This window comes from Mus pahari, chromosome 1 (genome assembly GCF_900095145.1).
Source record: "Mus pahari chromosome 1, PAHARI_EIJ_v1.1, whole genome shotgun sequence".
In the NCBI taxonomy this organism is placed as follows: domain Eukaryota; kingdom Metazoa; phylum Chordata; class Mammalia; order Rodentia; family Muridae; genus Mus; species Mus pahari.
Window position 1 is genome coordinate 67,201,364 of NC_034590.1, and position 13,656 is coordinate 67,215,019.

Below are 13,656 nucleotides of genomic sequence, written 5' to 3' on the forward strand. Positions count from 1 at the left end.
TGAAGCAACGAGTCATATCATACCCACACTCTCAGAGAATGGTGAAGGCAAGCTAAACCTCAGCTCACTTTCCCTGTCTTATCCAGTCCAAAGGTCACACCCAGGGAATGGACTAGCCCTCCATTAAGATGGGTTTTCCCCACAGATGTGCTCAGAGGCCCATATCCCAGGTAATTCTAGGTCTGCCAAGGTAATTAATTGCCCACCTGACTTTTTATTTCCACATCTGGGACCCTGTAAGAGAGTGGGTGTGGACTGAGTTGAGTTTCAGCAATTTTGATGACTGGATGTTGAACTGAAGATGAGGTAGATGCAGGGAACGGAGTAGTGATGTGAAGATGCAGCCAGAGGAGAGCTGAGCCTCTTTTCCCTATATCTGCTTCTCCCGATTTAACTCAGAAAAATAACCTAAGAGCAAATGTTCATAAATATGTGTCTCGTGCTATAGAAAGAAAAACTCATCAAATCAATAATTACAGTCATGTAAATTTATTTTTGAATATGGGAGGGAAGAGGGTAAATTTGGTGTAATTACTATATCATTTCACTTAAAATGGAGTCCATTGAACATTTATTGAATGTGGGCACAGAGGATAGAGAAACACTGGAACTGCCAAAGAGCTTGTGATGCAGACAGATCTAGCCTTTCTGGCACCCCCCAGTTCTGGGACTCTTGTTTCCAAGGCCAAGGCTATGAATTGTATGTGTGAGAAAAGATGTGATAGTCTCTCATGGTTGCTGTAAGTCAGAGCCTGGCATTTGATACAAACCCATCTCATCCCTTGTCTTTTTTGGTCATTGTTAAAATCTGGAAGAAGCAGGTATGGTGGCACAGACCTGTAATGCTAGGGAGGTGACAGACAGACAAACAGACAGGCAGTCAGGATACCCAGCAGTTTCCAGTTTCTAGAAAGAAACTGGAGCACCTAAAGGATGCCCTATGGGCTTCAGATTCTAGTTTCAATAGAACAGGAAGTTTTGGGGGGTACTCCTTCATTAAAAAAAATATTCCTCAAACTTGTGGGGAGAGAATTGCTGTACACTGTATGAACATAGTGGGGAGGAGGGTCATGCAGAAATCCACATGAGAGACAATGGTGGCTCAGTGGAATTGTGGAACTCCTTGGGAGGGAGAAAATGAACTGACTTAAGGTATATTTGAAGGCAGAATTGATACACTGTGGTGAATAATTGTCCAGGGCCAGTGTGACATACAAGGTGGTGTCCAAACAGCTGCTGGGACTCTGGTGGAAACCATCAGGAGACAGCGCTGTGACTGAGCACACTGGCGAAAAGCTAACAACAGCAGCACCTGCAGCAGTAACAGTAAAGAGAAAGACAAATGGCAAATCCTTTTGTAACAGTACGGAGAGTCTCGCGCTTACTCAGAGATAGGTAAAGGAAGGGCAGAGAGCGTGTTGATTCCGTAACAATGTTAAATGCTAAGGCATGTAGGAAAGCATGTTTACACTGAAGACACAAAGATTAAAATGCCATGGCATCGTGTGCCTACCTCAGTGACAGAGAAAAACCAGGGTCCTGATGTTTACTATTGAAGAGAGCAAGAGGAGCTGGCCCACTCATGGAGTGCTGGTAGAGATGAAAGACGATGCGCTCTTTTGTGGGAGACATTTACACATTTTTCAACTGTTTGGCAATGTAGCTTAAATACATAATCAAACTGCCACGTGAGAAATATGTATGAAATATTAATTAGCGAAAAATTGTATACATCTGTCAGTGAGGGATTAATTACCTACCTACATAACCATTATAGAGAATGCTTTCTTAGTAAGTTAAAAAGACATTAAAGTCAGCATCCATGTTTGTGACCCTGCTTTGTAAACCATCAGAAATACATGGCATGTGTGCATCTGTTTCTCCATATTCTCCTAGAAAGGCTAAAGGGGCCTGTATCCAAACCGATCCCACCAGGGTGGTAGTACATTTTAAAAATATTTAGTGTATTCGGGCTCTTTAAAAGAGAAAACAATCTATGGGTGTAATAATTATAATGTCGATGACTGTAATAATTGACTAATGCGGATTGGTTGGCAAATGATTCCAGAGAGAGGGGTTTGCTGGATTGGGGGGGGGGGGCTAATCAAACCAAGTCTTCTAGAGGGGGTGAGGCTCTGCACCAAGGCAGGCTAAGCCACTTCTACAGGCCCTTTCACCTATTTACTCTCTCCTCATAAAAAATTTACCGCAATTAATTTTAACGAATGACAGGAAGTGGGAACTTAGAGTTCTAACAAGGCCACGCCACAGCCACATTGGCCAGATTCCAGCACAGCCTCTTCTTGGTGGCTGCAGTTTCGTCCTCATTTCCCGTGACAGTGGAGTCCTAGGTATTATGTGACTGGCCCTTTCTATTCCCTTGGTTACTATCTTGGATCTTTGAATAAAGAATCACTTTCAGTCACATTTTCTGAAACCTGGACGCTTCTTACTAAAGTGCCCTTTTCGGGAACTTAAATAGCTATTGATAGGATCTCGTCACTTTATGGAATCGCTGATGATGTTACTGAATGGGCTGAACCTGCCTTGATTTGCAAATAGAACTTAATTAGTGGACAAATGCCAAGGAGTTATAGATTGGAGTTCTGAGGACAGGTTGCTGGAGTGGGAGTGACTATATTCACAGAATGCTGGGTTGGGGATAGCCAAAGTCCTGGCTCCTTCAGTTGGGAGCTGAGCTGTGTGACCTTGGGAAACCTTTGTAACAGATAACAAAGAGTAAAGCAGTTCTTGTTGCTTTCCCTTTGAAATGTGATATCTCTAAGTTCTGAGGCTGCAGAATAGCCAGGGACCAAATGCCTGCAACCCCCAAGTGTAGTTAAAGAAATTGCTAAGAGGTAGCATGGTTGCAAATGAGCATTTTAGACTTCAAAAGTGCCATATTCTAATGAGACATGGGCAGATAGGTTACACAGACAACACCTGGACCCTGGGAGTTCATAGACATTTGTGTGCAGAATGGCCACAGTGACGAACTCTTTACATTGTTAGCAACCCGTTTGCAATAATCAACTCCATCTTCATCACAAGGTTGTTTTTTAATGGGCCACGGAGAGAAGGGCAAGAAATAAAGAGCTGCAGGTACTTCTTTTAAACCTCCCTTTAAAATGAAGTTAAGAGCCAGGGAGATGGCTCAGTAGGTAAAGTCGCCTGTCACTAATGTTGCTAGACCGATGTTTTGAGCTTGATTCCCAAACATACAGGGTGAAAGGAGAAAACCAATACCCACAAGCTGTCATCTGACTTTCACAAACACACTGTAACATGTTCCGCCCCACCCCCACCTCCTCCACAAGCACATAAAATAAATACCTAAAATGTAAAGTAATGAAATCCTTGGATATGAAGTAAAACAAACAAACATGAGTAAGTAAATGAATGACACACTGATATGGCTGAGCTGTGCAGTGGCAACCAGTGACTGCAGTGGCCTTAGGATGGCTTGCCAGCCAGGCTGAGCTAGTCTTATCGGCTGTGACACTTTCCCAGAGTGGTTATGAGGACCTGAGAGAGCATCTGCAGGTAGTGCCACCTCAACGACTGTGACTGGAGGGGCTCAGGGAGATGATGGGCTTCCATTTCTTTCCCTTGGACTCTTTTTCCTAATTGGAAAGGAGTATCTGTGATTGGCTGCTATCTGTCCCTTATTTTCCAGATGTAGTCAACTGAAGGCTGGGGTAAGTCCAGTGGCTGAAGTCGCCCCCCTCTGCACTCCACTGGACTGAGTGCAGACAATGCTACTGCCAAAGACCAGAACACAGGCCTGCAAAGTGCTCGGAGAAAGAGACAATGAGAAAGAGACAATATGGGAAGGGCAGCAGTCCTGGTCATAATGTGAGGGACAAGAAAGGGGGGCAATGTGATCCAATGGGTCCACTAGATTTTATGTACCACTGTACTGCTCTGAAAGATGGTAGAGTGTGTATATATGTATATGTATATATGTGTATATATATGTGTGTGTATACACACACACACACACACACACACACACACACACACACGCCTGGGAGAGAAATGATTTTAAGAACAATGCTCAAATGGAACTGGAGAGATGGCTCAGCCATTAGAAGCTCTCTCTGCCCATCCTCTTTTAGAGGACCCGTTTCAGTTATCAATACCTGTGTTGCATATCCTATAACCACCTGTTAAGTCCCTCTCCAAGGGATCTGATGACTGCTTCTGACCTCCAAGGGTACTTCACACACACACAAAACACACACACACACACACACACACACACACACGCACACATACACGCGCGCGCACACGCATACACACACACACAGTATGCACTCATACAAATGACACACACAAATACACATCAATATAATTAAAAATTTAAAGATAATTATTTTATATTTTATTTATATGAGTACACTGTAGCTATCTTTAGATACATCAGAAGTGGGCATCAGATCCTATTACAATGGTTGTGAGCTACCATGTGGTTGCTGAGAATTGAACTTGGAACCTCTGGAGGAGCAGCCAGTGCTCTTAACCACTGAGCCATCTCTCCAGCCCCCTTAAATATTTTTTTAAGCTGAGAGTGTGTGAGAGTCATGGCAGTCCTCTTTATACTCTTTCTTCTAGTGTCCCTAACAATCTAGGTTGACATCTATGAAAATCAAAAGTGTGTACCCAGATGACTGGAAGGCTGACGTTTCCATATGGAGATAGAAGTACTGCTGGTGTCTGGGTTTGACAAAGAACCATCATTGAGCAGTGTGTGTGTGTGTGTGTGTGTGTGTGTGTGTGTGTGAGAGAGAGAGAGAGAGAGAGAGAGAGAGAGAGAGAGAGAGAGAGAGAGCGCCCTGGCCACCAGGAACATCCTCTGTTCTATGGGCTGGTGAGTAGGTGGCAGCAGGCAATATTTGGTGTCAAAGTTGTGCTGCCTGTGAGCACAGAGGATACTCTGGGCTCATTGTGGTTGTCTTCTTGTTTTTCAGATGGACAGTCTGAGGCTGAGAGAGGGCTAGTGATTTCTTGGACACTTGGGCAGTAGGTAAGTTATCACGATGAATTGGGCCTGAAATAAAGCATGCATCCAGTCGTCAGGGCTTCACCTCTGCAGCTACATGCACCCCCGTCTCCCGGCTTGGAGGTTTTGTGCAATTTAAGTAAGGAGAGGAATGGGGCTGGTTTGAAACATTTGGGTACTAAATGGGTTGTGATTTCTGTTTTGTTGACACGATCTGCTTGAGTCATTGTGAAGCTCTCTTAGACCCATGTCAGTGTTAGACCTTTTCTTAGGATGGTAGGACTCGTTAGAACCTGGTTGATGGGACACTCCTGGTCAGTCTCTTAGGGAGACCTGAGTGTTTGTGTAACCAGAAGTCAGAGGATCTGTGTGTGTGCTCAGATCCTGCAACAACCCATTCTATGACTTCCAGATATAAACTCAGATGTGTTCACTATCACTAATTCTGCTGGACTGTTTTTTTTTTTTGTTTTGTTTTGTTTTAAATCAGAATTTTAGGCTCAGTGCTGGGCACAGAGAGTGACAAGTTAATGTGGGTAGGCTGTGCCTCTGGCATATAAGCACTTCCTCTGATCATTATTGCTTCATGGAAATTTCTAACACCTGCCTTGGAGTTCATGGTTGTAGTATTCATGGTTGTAGTGTTTCCCCCCCCCCCCCCAATTGATTCACATTTGTATAACAGAACACCATTGGCTAGTGTTATTTGATATAAGCTGTAAACCTATAAACAAGAAAGTATCATGGATGCATGCTTGAGATGTGGACTAATGCCTAGGCCTTTTTGGTCTCAATGAGCTTCCCTCCAGGAGTTTTATCTCATGGATGGGAATCCTTTAAAAATTCTTTAAAATGGACGTTTTTAACCTATTCCTCAGCAATAAGGATGGTGCTGGGAAAATGGAAATCAAGATAGGTTTATGCCCAGGTAGGGATATTTTTTTTGCATAGGTCTGTTTCCTTGTCTGTTTCTTTGTTCGTTTGTTGGCAGAAAGCAGTACCTTCCTTTCCTAGGAGTGAAGACTGATGTGAGCTCTGGACAAGCCAGTAACAAGAGGAAAAACCTACCCAGTGCTAGAGACAAGACTCAGTTTCCAAGTGACTGAGAGTTAGCACATCAGAGAGACTCTGCCAAGGGCTGTGGGGACATCCCCCTTGTTGTGCAGTGACCCTGCTAAAGGCTGCTGCTTCCTAAAGCTCAATGGTTCTGGACACTAAAGCAAGAGCTTAGCTCCTGCCTTCAGAGAACCTTGCCTCAGGCACTGCATGGAGAGCGGGAAGGATTAGAGGCTGGGCTGTTTGTTTATATGGAGGACACTTCTTGGAGTTGAAGCTCTTGGGCTATTTCAAAGTCTGGGATTTCAAAGGGTGCATGAATAACCTCAGGCCTAACCTGGTGTTTCGATTTGAGTGTGCTCTGGGGCAGGCTGGTGGGTCTATTTAATTGAGGAGACACGCTTTGTGGATGATGATGGGGAGGGAGGGAGGGACCTGAGAAGGGAGAAAGACGGGAGAGGGGCTGAGAGAAAGACAACACTTGTGTGTGTATGTGTGTGTNTGTGTGTGTGTGTGTGTACAATGTTTAGAAAGCAATTCTTACAAGGGAATTTCTTTATCTCCAGATTTACATTTTTAGCAGGACCCAAAAATGGGCTTTAAAAAGACTTCCTTTAATTTTTCATTCATGTGTCTGTATTAGTGTATGCCACATGCACAGGGGTGCTAGCCTCCGTTGGATTCCCTGAGAGCTGGTATGACAGGCATTTGTGGTCTTCCAGTGTGGGTGTTTGGCTCCTCTGGAAGAGCAGTAAGCGCTATTACCACTGAGCCATCTCCCTAACCTCCAGAATGTCTCTTAACAAGCCTTTTGGGCCTCTCTGATGACAATGGGAGGCCAGCTGTCCCTTCATCCTGGCTAGAGTTACGGAGCTCGCTCTTACCTTCTTCAGAGTCAACTACAGAGTCTTGCTTCTTGTACTGATCTCTCTGTGGCAGTCACCCTCCTGGCCTTTGCAGGACCCCCCCCCCCTTTCAGGGCTGCGCTCTTTCCCTGCACCTGTCTCACTCAGCACTAACAACGCAGGTGACCACCTGGCCTGACAGATGATAGCTGCCATGCTTTTGGAACCTCATCCCCTGTGATTCATGTTGTCCCAGCAAGAATCTTTGGGGTCTTTGTTCAGCAGTTGCTCTGAGCTTGGAATCCAGGGACATCTTTCTTTTTCTGCAGGTCACTTTCAGCTGCAGCCAGCCAGTAGGGCAAAGCCTTTCCTTGCCAGGTAGAGTTTCCCTTCATCCCACACAGGACAAGGGGAAGGCTTGTTGAAAGGCAGCCTTGGCTTTCCATCGCAAGCACTCTGCCAGGTCTCCTGAGTAGAGCCTGTTCCCAGAGCGATTATCTTTCCTGCATGAGAAGCAGGTGCTTGGTGACAGGAAGCAAGGCAGGCTTAGCAACAGACTTATCAGGCGCTCTACAAGAATGTCTTTCCTGTAAACAGGTCTGAGTCTGTGTTGTTTTGTTCCTCAACCTGCTCAGTTGTGGGGCTGGCGGCTCTAATTTGCACAGCTCTGCTGCAGAGGCAATCAGTCCCTGCAATGTAAAGTTCTGTCTGCAGTACTCCTGTTTATCCCCCACAGTACTCCTGGCCCAGACAGGCTGTGGTCTCCAGAGAAGACCATGGCCTCTGGCTCCCTCCTGGAAGCCCTATGGAGTGGGCGTGTGTGTGTGTGTGTGTGTGTGTGTGTGTGTGTGTGTGTGTGTGTGTGTGTGTGTGTGTTCCTGCATTTAGTGCTACTTTAATCTCTTTGCACAGGTTGTTGCATAGTGATTTTGAAAGTGAACCTTGTCTATGGCTGCCTAAGCAAGGGGACAGAGTATTTGGATCAGATAAAGATGCCTATCCCTTATTTTGATCCTTCCAAGGAGGAGGCAGCTTCCCCTCACATACTGTACAACCCCGTTGCTCTCCGTCCAAGGCTGTGATCTCTCCTGTCTTGCTCACAATGGACAAAGCTGGCGTCTGACTTGACAGGATAGCTGCTGTGTGCCTGGATCCCTAGCTCCTGGTGTCTCGTGTTGCCCTCATGGGAAACGTTGAAGAGTCTATTCACATGGTGGGTCTACTTCTTTCAGCCTCAGTTTCTTCTTCTTCTTCTTCTTCTTCTTCTTCTTCTTCTTCTTCTTCTTCTTCTTCTTCTTCTTCTTCTTCTTCTTCTTCTTCTTCTTCTTCTTCTTTNTTCTTCTTCTTCTTCTTCTTCTTCTTCTTCTTCTTCTTCTTCTTCTTCTTCTTCTTCTTCTTCTTCTTCTTCTTCTTCTTCTTCTTCTTTTTAATGAAGGGCAGATTGTAGAGCAGATTGCCGATAATCCTGAAGGTACACCTGACAGATATGTAATAGCTATAATTAGTACTTGCCATAGGAGAAGTAGTAGGGATGTCAGCATTGATAACATCATTTTATAGAACTTTATATTCTCTTTCATTTGATTCAGCAAACCCACAAAAGAAACAAGACAGATCATTGTACTGCCTGGAGATGAGAGAGAGAGAGAGAGAGAGAGAGAGAGAGAGAGAGAGAGAGAGAATGGGAGATTTTTGTTTCCAACTGCTGAAGGCCTGGCAAGGGCCCTGTAGTCATAATGTGGGGGTGGAGAATAGGAACCTGGGGTGCTTTTGAGAGCCTAGAGGCCCAGCTTTTCCTAGAGCCCTGACCACTTCTCTCTTTCCATCTTTATCATGTTCTTCATTCTGGAGGTCTATCCTATTTATTTGAAGCATTCTGCCTGATTCCTGTAAACTGCTTCATCTGTGGGTCTAGCCTCTCATTCCTGGGGTGACATCTTTGACTTACAATGGTCTCCACGCCAGCAATGCCTCACACCCTGGTAGCCTGTTGCCTGCCTTCAGAATTTCTCAGACACACAGTTCAGGGCTGAGAGAGCACAGTCACTTGGCGTCAGCTTTCTGTACACCCCCGAATATTCCTGCTTTCAAGGCTTATCCTGCCCTCTAGCCAATTGACATTTATTAATATATACAAGACCCTCTGGTCCATGAGATAAATCAGTTTCAAAAAAGTTGGTGAACATGGCCAAGATTTTACAATCTTGCGGTAATGCTGGAATTTGGGTCCAGTATTCAGACTAGAAGCCACAAGCACTTGCCTTATAGGAAGTCTGTAGGATAGAATAATACCTCGTCCAAATGGGGTGACCCTGACTAGTGCTCGTGCCTTTAGAAATAATACAGCATCCTAGCCATTGGCATTCTGTGGTCTTCTTCCATTGGCTAGTAAGGTTCCCTGAGGTAGCAGCCAGAAGCCCCAGTCCCAGCCCCAGCAGGGCATAGGTCTATAGAAGCTGGGGGATACAGGATGTAATGATCAACAGTATTAGTGATAAGTTATTGACTATGTGTTAACAGTACATAGCACTAAAGGCTTTCTTGTGCTGCTTCATGATGAGATGAGCCCAGAGAACTACGAGGTGAGGTGATTTCATTGTGCAGCCATCGAAGTGTAGATTCTTGTAAATGGCACAGAGTTCTGTCACTCCACATGGCCTCTTAATCAGACATGTAATTAGCATAGATATGTGAGTCTTGTGCTGACATGACATGGCAAACCTACTTAAGTATTTAATGATTGATTAAGTAAATGAATGATTTAAGAAAATATGCTAAATCAATGAACTTAAAACAGCTTGCTATCACTACCAAGTAGTGCTTACTGTAGGCAATGTACAAGCTACACTTTCATACCTCTGGCGGTGCAATAAATTGTTTACATTAGCATCACTGTAATCATATGAATAACACATTGAACTCCATCATGGCAATGATGTTACCACAAAGCAATAAGAGCTCTATCAGCTCAGTTATAATCTCAAGAGGCTGCTATTGCATGTGTGGTCTCTTATTGACCCTGGGTGACATATGACTATATTATTTTGTTTAATTTCTGCAGCAACCTCTACAATAGATGCTGTAGTTATAAAGGCAATGGCTCAAACATGTTGAATCACTTTCCCAGATTGCATGACTGAACAGTAACAGACTCCAGGAGGAATCTGAGCTAACGGACACAAGAGCTGGCATTCAGTGGATGTCTTGCCCAACTGAGATGTACTGGCTTTCTTAAGTAATCTTCCTCATAGACACAGCTGGTAGCCATGACTGCATCTGTGAACTCCTATGAGACTGTCACTCAAATCTAGTGCCTGATAATCTAAAGCAGTGTTTTCAGACAGCCAAGGCAAAGCTGGAAAAGGCTGAGATGCCATGTCATGTATAAAAGATTATATGAAGAGCCACTAATAAAATCGATGTACAGTGGTTGTTCCAGGGAGTAAACCTCATTTGTAACATATGAGTAGGACAAGGTAGCATCAAGAAATGCAATCTAAGTTTATGGAGACTAGTGGGGAAATGTGCAGCCATAGTGTGTGTGTGTGTGTGTGTGTGTGTGTGTGTGTGTGTGTGTGTTTCCTTTTAGAATCTGGCAATTTCTCTATAGCCAAGCCATTGGTGGATGAGGCCAAGGGAAGGAAGCCAGGCAAATCTTGATGCATTGCTCTCAAGGGACCACCTTCCCTTTCCTGTACCTTCCCACAAGACCCCATGGGTCTGTGATGTGTTTCATCATATGGAGTTTCATCTTATGCAAGCCGGCGAAATGGTCCTCCAGCCTCATTGCAGCAAGATAATTGACCCCTTGTGACTTTGTCCAAAAGGTAGTAGGAGCATGTACTCATGTAAAGTCAAGCAGCGGGGAAACTGATCTAAGTCACGAAGGAGGGGTTTGGAGAGACTCAAGGGGCTACTGGAATGTGACCAGGTTTCTGACGGAATTCATTAAGCTGCCAAGATTCCCTCTTGTGGCCTGATTCTGGGCTATGTTCAGAGTCTTGGAGCAGCAATGGCAAAGGTGCCTTGCTATATAAGTACCAGAGCAGGGGCAGCTGTTCAGTGAATGGAAAGGTAACCTGAGCGACCATGCGATGATCAATGAGCTAAGTATTGCAGACTTGCCTTTGGATAGAATTAGAGCATTGCTCTCCTGATGGCTGTCCCTGCGCACTGAAGGGAGAGACCATCCTTGCACTGCATCCACACTCTGCAGAGCATCATTAGGGGTCAGGCATCCTCTGTGGAGCTTCCGTATAAGATAAGCAGAAAATTCTCTTTTGACATCTAGGCCCCAGCTCTGGATTCTCTTTTCTTTATGTGTATGCTATGTCTCTATGACACTGGAGCAGATGTTTAGCTGGGACACCCAAACACCCATGGCACTGCTGTTCTGCAGCCTATATCCATTCTCATGGTCTGTTCTAATTGTCCAATGCCCACATACAACAACTGGTAAATACTTTTCATTTGACTTCTGTTTTCGAGTTGTTCTTTGTGCAGAGCCAAAGGGACCGCCTCACGCCAGTTGCTCCTCACATAGGTTCAACAGGGCAATGGCTCGTCATCAAGCCTTTGTTGCGCATAACTAACTATGCGGGTGTGCTGACAAGTGCATTTCTGCTTACCAGCATACCCCAGAGTTACAGAATCACCAGAAAGTTACCAATTCCCATGGGTACATGGGGCTGGCAGATTTGTCTGTAGCCCATTCTTCCCCTTAGATCAAAAAATGCAAGTGACATTGCAGTGGCAGACCAGGGAGCTGGCTCTGTCTTTGCTGTCTCTCCAGTGAACAGGTGGCATCACACTGCATCACATGACTGTGAGAATCGACCTGCAGAGCAGGTGAGAGCAGCTCTCTCAAGAGATCGAACCGTGAAGCATCTTAGACAGAAACCCCCCTGAGTGTCCCTTATTCATTCTGTTCTAAAAAGTCAAAAAGTAAACGGAGTGACAGAATAAATGCTCCATAGAGATAAATATGTGCACTGAGGAAGAACTGGGTAGACCAGGGTTTCTATGCAGGTTCTGCTCCTTATTTAGAGGTCCGATCTTAGGGAAAGGGGTGAATCTCCTGTTTCACTGTCCTGGTCTATAGGACAGGAACGATGATTGAAATGGCTTTTAATACGTACCATGTGTGCCCAGCAGAATTTAAACCTGTAGGTGGCAATCTTGCTGTGATACATAGCACGAGTCTCTCTTCCTCCTACAGATGAAGAAACTGAGGCACAGATGGCTGGGCAACTTCTGTAAAGTCACATGAGCCAATGGCAGAGCCAGATGCTTGGTGGCAGAAGCCATAGTTAATCTGTGTGCTTCTCTGGCTCTATGAGGGACTATGTGGTGATAATAGAGAACATTCCTGGGGAAAGGGCTAGACCTAGACTCTATATAAGCTGGTTATGTCTACTTGTTGTGTGTCTCTCAGAAACAGGAAGCATTTCTATTTGTACCTTTTGCCTTCTCAGCACCGTATTCTAAGCTCTGTGTCTCTCATCTCCTTCTAATACCACAGCCTTCCTTCCTTGGTCCTCATTAAGTCATGCCGACGAGTGAACAGCAGGTTCATCAGTCTCCTCAGTAGTGAGCTCCCTGTTGAGTGAGGAGTCCAAGCAGGAGCAATATGACCCTTGTCCAGCATGCAGCAGGGACTTAGAGTTTGAAATGTTACACTGTCTTCCATCTGAATTATGCTATTCAATACTCAGAGCAGGATCTGTACACAACCAAAATTCTGGGGTCCCATGATAACATAAAGAGAGCCAGTACAAAGAGTTAATGCCCATGTCTTTCAGGACACTCTCCTAAAAGGCGTCAGAAGCGAGAAACTCAGAGTTCAGATCAGGGTTTGCAACAAAAGTGCTGTATGATGTGGGAATTGTTTAACCAGTCTGTGGCATTTGTCCAAAGGAGTTCATGCTAACCTTGTTTCACTGTGCCTATAATATTATAGTTGATGTTGACCACATCATGCTGAGAGTCAGGGAAATGTATTCTTAAGGTCCCCAATGGCATCATTGACCTATGATGATCCCCAAAACTAAACCGTGCACGAGAGCTATCTCATAGTCAGAGGCTAGGAAAAGGAATGTCTGAAATGAGAGGTAAACAGCCAAGCCAGCAAAATCTTACCTCTGATATCAGCCAAGGAGAAGAGAAAATGGCAAACTTATCTTTAAGCCTCCTCAACACCTCAGAAAAAAAGAAAACTGATGTGTTGTTCTCATTGACTAGCCCTGAGTGCCTGTTGGGGAATAAGCGAACGCAGATGACAAGCTATTAACTAGGCACAGAGACATCGTGCTTATGCAGGGATGGCAGTTCATGATGGATTGAGTGTGGTGTGGCTAGCCTGACTGGGTCTGGGACAGATTTCCTTGTGGAAAGTTGAGAGGGGTGTTCCTGAACCCAACCTCTGAGAATGAGACTAGGAGCCAGGACAAGGTGGAGGGAGGGGTGGTGGTGGTGAACTGCAGTACAGTCAGGGCGATTCTTCAGCTGACTCCACTGCGAATCATGGAGCTTAGATGCTTCCTCTGATATCCCCCCTCCTGTTGCATCTAGTGCAGTGTCACTTATTTACCGCCACTGTAGTGACAGCTGCAGCTGCCTGCAGGTGACCACTCTTTTGAGCTGAAAGCCATTTCTAGAAAGGAGCTCAACTGAGGAGCCAACAGCAACTGTCCCTGCAGCTGGAATAGCAAGTCTTGGTTCCTTGTACACAGCAGGTAGCTGCCATTCTTGCCT

The 13,656-nt window shown here is 45.0% G+C and overlaps 1 protein-coding gene across 8 annotated transcripts in view; it reads left to right on the top strand.

Annotated features, from left to right (window-relative positions):
* Tenm4 (teneurin transmembrane protein 4) overlaps positions 1 to 13,656 on the top strand; it is a 710,423-nt gene that overhangs the window by 134,367 nt on the left and 562,400 nt on the right. For 7 of the 8 annotated variants that reach the window (XM_029539653.1, XM_029539636.1, XM_029539617.1 and 4 more), the window contains exon 2: positions 4,971 to 5,026. The gene's annotated coding sequence lies outside the window, so the exon portion shown is untranslated. Of the gene's footprint in view, positions 1 to 3,726; positions 3,856 to 4,970; positions 5,027 to 13,656 lie in introns of those variants that run through there. The other variant, XM_029539625.1, reaches the window with a different exon arrangement.